Here is a 6,000-nt window from a genome sequence, read left to right as displayed (position 1 = left end):
TCACTCTGAGATTATCCAGCCTGTGCTACATGTGACCTAGCATATTCACTTAATAGCTAGCTCACATTACTAAGAGTCCCACAAAGCACAAAGCAAGCAGCATTCAGACAAAAAGGGATATCTAACCAGAACATAATCAAGCAATTCTATCAAAATAACAAGAATCTGCACTAGCATGCGATATAAGCTAATATAATCAGGCATAACCTAAACATGCTATCCTACCACTGTCTAACCAATACTAGCATATAGCTCAATAAGCACATATAACAGGCACATAAGGCATCCTCCTAGATCCTTATCCCAAAATCTAGCATGCTGATCACATAATCATATCATAACATAAAACTTATATGGATAATTTGGGAGAACTTACTTGAGCTCGGCTGATTGCATGCACCACACCCTTTTCTCTTTTCAAAGTTCTTTTGTCTTTTCAAATTCTTTTGTCTTTTCTAAATTCTTTTTATAAAAAATGATTTTCTTTTGAAAATTTCCATACCAAGTCCTCAGTTTGAGTTCAGACACACCCGAGAGTGTGTCCGAATCCCTCAAACCAAGGCTCTGATACCAACTTGTAACATCCCAAAAATCATGACCAAAAATTTCTTTTTAAACATTACTAATCCATAGCATTAAGTCATTCAAACATACAAAAAGGGGTTATATGACAAATCAGAGTATCCTTTCCAAAACACTTATTCATTTTATCAGAGTAAACATCCCAGGCTAAACTTCTTGGTGTGTGCCATGAGATCATCCCGAGCTCTTCATTCCGCTATCGGAAATACCTGAAACCAAAACTGAAAACCGTAAGCATGAAGCTTAGTGAGTTCCCCAACCTACCACATACCACACATATCTACTGATCCATACATGACATATATAATTCTGAGCACATAACCACACACGGGGCCCTCGCCCGCTGCATTGGGCCTCTCCCGCCATCGGACCCCGTCCGTCGTCAGGCCCCGCCTGGCATCAGGTCCCACCTGGCATCGAGCCCCGCCCGGTATACAAATCTGTTTCCTTCAGGCCCTGCGTGTCTCTGGGCCTCGCCCGCCATACACATACATACGATTAAATAACATACTGAAACATACATAAACATTCCCTAACCATTCCTTGCTCTAAGGCCTCGCCTAACCTAGGCCCCGCCCCTGGTCTGCTACTGAAGTAGTGGAACCCCGTCCACACCCCTACTTGTAGTGAGATATGGGCCCTCGCCCACACTCACATCCTTCCTATCATGGGCCTCGTCCCTGCTCGGCTAATATCGAGATATGGAACCCCATCCATACTCCGCTTGTGATGAGATACGGGACCTCGCCCACACTCACCTCCCTACCAGGCACATACAAGTATCACGAAGACAACAAGTATAATCTAACGCACTACATAAGAATCTTCCTCGGGAATACCCTGGCATCGGACCCCCGACCCGGAAACATACTATTATCTAACGTAATTCGGGCTTACCCCGACATCGGACCCTCGGTCCGGATCCTATCATACCGAGTCATGCAAGAATCATAAAGACCTCTAACATCCTAACATTCCTCGGGCCTCGCCCGACATCAGGTCGTAACCCGGAACATATATCAATAAGTGCCTAGGGCTAACCCCCGGGTCTTCCTTCTATACATAAGCATAAACATGAACATAAACATAATGGGCCGGCATTGTGGCCGTAGACCCATGCACACAGTGAGGAGACTCACCTCGCACTGCTGAAAACTCGCTGAACACTTCTGACTGCTAACTGGCAACTTCTGAACCGCTGACCCTTCGGCTTCCTGAACTATCAATACCCAAAATAACATTTAGACCACAATAAACCAAAAGTCAACCCTGGTCAAACTTGGTCAAAGTCAACGGTCAAAGTCAACATCCAGTTGACCTGACTCGCCGAGTTGGTTTACCCACTCGTCGAGTCCATACTCTTCCAATCCCAAAACAACCCCGACTCTACTCGTCGAGCCTTGTAAGAACTCGACGGGTTGTCCTTCAACCATGCCACTGGAACCATCTTCAACCGACTCGTCGAGTTCACCATTGAACTCGTTGAGTTCATCATCCACATATGAATGTCTCTAGTCTATGACTTGCCGAGTTATATGAACAACTCGTCGAGTCCATCTTCATAACTAAGAAGATTGCCTTAGACTCGACGAGTTCTACCTTGAACTCGTCGAGTACGATGAACTTCATAACCATTATGGACCCAGACTGGTTGAATCCTTTACCAATTCCACTCACTGATCCGAATCATAAACATAAGGGTTTGGGTTTGCGACCCGACTCGCCGAGTCCATGAACTGACTCGCCGAGTCCACCTTGTGACATTTCTATTCTGTCGATTACAGTCCATTCCAACACCTTCAACCCATAGATCTGGACTTCTAATACCATCATTACACGTAAAGTTGCTAACTTTACGTGCATGCAAGGTGCTATGAAGCTAGTACTCTTAATCCAAGCTAAAATGAAGGTCTAGGACTTGAAATGGAGCCATAGCTGGATAAAGCTACCTACTCAGAGCTCCTCAAGCTCAAAAATTCCCAGATCTGAAGTCCTTTTCGTCCTCAAAGGCTCAATACTCAGATTGGCCTTGGAAATGGCCCAAAAGTGGGAAAATACAAGCTAGAAAGGGAATCTAGATGATTAACAGCCAAGGTATAAGCTTTATACCTCCAAATGATCTGCAATGCTACCCCAACTCTGGATCTATAGCTTCTTCTTGCACCACCAAGGTCCTTCTTCCTTCTCCAAGCTTCAATTGACTCTCAAGGCAAGAACTAGCTCAACAATGGAGTTGGGTGGCTAGGGTTTCGAGTTCTGGACTAGAGAGGCTGCAAATGAAACCCTAGGAAGGAGAATAGGATGCTTAAATAGGGTACCAAGTCCCGAAATTAGGGTTTCCAAACCCAGACCAGACTCGCCGAGTCTACTTGCCGACTCGCCGAGTCGGTCACTTAATCCGCGACAAGGAACACGCTCTGACTCGTCGAGTTCCTCCTTAGACCCGACGAGTTGACCCCTTTGACTTAGGGTTTTTTTCTTTCCTTTCCGGGTCTTCTGGATTCTGGGTGTTACACACACACACACAATATATATATATATATATATATATATATATATATATATATATATATATATATATATATATATATATAGTTAGGAAATCAGACGATACTTGGAAAGACTCAAAACAAATATGATACCACTTGTCAAGCTCTGATGACCCTTGTTCGGAAGTAAAGAAGATAACAAGCAAACTAAAAGCACACAAAGACACAATATTTATGTCGTTCCCTCAAGGTGACCTACGTCCACAAGCAGTAATGGATTATTCGTTATTCACAAGGATTACAAGTAGAACTCAACAGAGATTCGACCTACTCAGTAAGGATAAAAAGGAATCACCAAATGGTTTAGCATGCACCCCTATTTATAGTGAAGGGATCAGGCCTAAAAATCTAATGGGCCAAGCCCATTGGTCAATAGGCCCTTGAATAGTGTCAACCACTCGCAATCTGCCATGCAACAACTTCTAGAACATGCATCCTTGATTTCCATTGCATGAGCATCAGTAGTATACATGATGAAACACCATGAAGTATAGTGGCTCATCATGATGCAAGAGTGGCACATCAAGATCACCGTGGCTCATCAACCATCATCGTGGCACATCAAGCAATAATCCTTGAGCATTTTTACATCTAAGTAACCTTGAACAATCTTGTGCATCATAGAGGACTTCATAGCATATATAGCTCATCAAGGGATACCATGGCTCATCAGGGAACCAAATGGCGCACCTTTCACCAAGATGGCACATCTAGAATGATGATGTCACATCTTGTGCAAGGTTTGATGCATCTGCTCCAAGAATGGCGCACCCTCCTTACAAATGGTGTATGTGGCTTCTAAGTGGCGCATTCTCCTTCCAGAGTGGTGCATCTATTCATAGAGTGTCACACCTTGATCATGGATGGCGCATCCATGCACCAAGGTGCTCCATTCCACTCCCAAGTGCTCCATACCTCTTCCAGGTGATCCATACCCCCTTTTAGAAGATCTGTTCCTTTGTCACTTGATCTGTTCCTTTGTCAGATGATCCATTCCCTTCTCAGATGATATATTCCTTTGTTACATGCTCCATGAGCCCCAAGTACACTATTGAGTTCCAAGCTCTCCATTGAACTCAAATGCTCCATGAGAATGCTCCAAATGCTTAACTCACATTTATCAATCTCCACCTTGACTTGAACATCCTATGAACTCCACCCTTAACAAGAACTTCTTCTCCCTTCCTGCCATCCATCCCTGAAGGGGCCTACCTCCTACGAATATCAACCAAGTACAAGCAAAGCTTGAACTTCTCAGTGAGCAACGACTTTGTCAACATTTCTATTGGGTTTACCTTGGTATCAATCTTTAGAATTAAAAACTTTTCTTCTTCCAGAATGTCAGAAATAAAATTCATCCCAACATCAATGTGCTTCATCTTCTCATCGTCCATAGGATTCTTTGCAAGGCTTAAGACACTCTGAATGTCACAATATAAGACAAGCTTCCCCACCTTCCGACAAGGACTCTGAATAAGCCTATGCAACCATATTTCCTCCTTTATTACTTCCACCATAAACATGTACTCGGATTCAGTTGTAGAAAAAGTAACCATATCTTGTAATGTTGACTTCCAACTGATGGCATATCCGAACAAGGTGAATATGTAACATGTCTGTGACCTACGTTTCAAAAAATCACCACCATAATCACATTCAGCATATCCAACCAAGTCACTTTTCTTATTAGCTCCATACACCAAGTAAATATATGTCGTTCCCTTCAAGTATCACAAAATCCACTTAATTGCTTCCTAATGAGCCTTCCCTGGATTGCTCACAAACCTGCTTACTACACCAACTGAATAAGACAAATCAGGTATGGTACAAACCATTGCATACATGAGACTTCCAACAACACTAAAGTATGGAACCCTGCTCATGTAATTCCTTTATTTATAAGTTGTGGGTATAGTATGTGGACTATGTTTAAAGTGAACCGCCAAAGGAGTTCCAACTGGTTTGCACTGATCACAATAGAATGAATGTAGAACTTTCTCATGTATTTTATTTCAAGAAATACGCAACCTCCATGCTCTTCTATCCCTTTGAATCTCCATTCCAAGTATCTTCTTTGTTGCTCCAAAATCTATCATCTCAAACTTATTCTTCAAGGTCGCCTTCAAGTTATTAATTCCAACCATGTCCTTAGCTATAATGAGCATGTCATCAACATATAGCAACAAATATATGGAGGAATATGATGACAATTCCTTTGAGTAAATACAGTTTTCAAACTGGATCCAAGTGTAGCCATGCGAGATCATGAATTACTCAAATGGGCCCAACCTAACTGTAACATCTCAAAAATCACAACCAATTTAAACTTTTCAAATCAGTGCATTTACTAATAAAAGTGTTTAGAAAACCATTGTTTTTAAAAGCATTGTTCAAAACACTGTCTCCCAAGATCAACAACATAAAAAATCAGGATGTGTGTGGTCACGCCTTCGCCCTCCCCAGATCCTCAAAAGTACCTGAAACCATAACCAAAAACTGTAAGCTAACGCTTAGTGAGTTTCCCCAAAGTACCACCACACAACATCCAATCAAACAAATAACGGGTCCACAACCTCCTAGTTCGATTAACTGTAACACTCCAAATCAGGTATTACCCTTTGAACCCTTATAATTATAAGTAATGCATAATGGTCCCTTAAGTACGTTGGGCGTACTTCAGGAGTACGCTTAACGTACCATGCATGGATGGACGTGGAGGGTCAGCATGTACGCTGGGCGTACCAAAGGGTACACGGGGCGTACGTGACGAATGTTCCAACCCTAATTTCCAGACTTAAGACCTATATAAGCATCCTTATCTCATTTGAGCATCACCCTAATCAACCTCCTTCACCTACAAACGTCTCTA

Source organism: Lactuca virosa, chromosome 7 (assembly GCF_052849685.1).
Source record: "Lactuca virosa cultivar CGN04683 chromosome 7, Lactuca_virosa_CGN04683_v6, whole genome shotgun sequence".
In the NCBI taxonomy this organism is placed as follows: Eukaryota; Viridiplantae; Streptophyta; class Magnoliopsida; order Asterales; family Asteraceae; genus Lactuca; species Lactuca virosa.
This window is presented reverse-complemented; position numbering follows the sequence as displayed.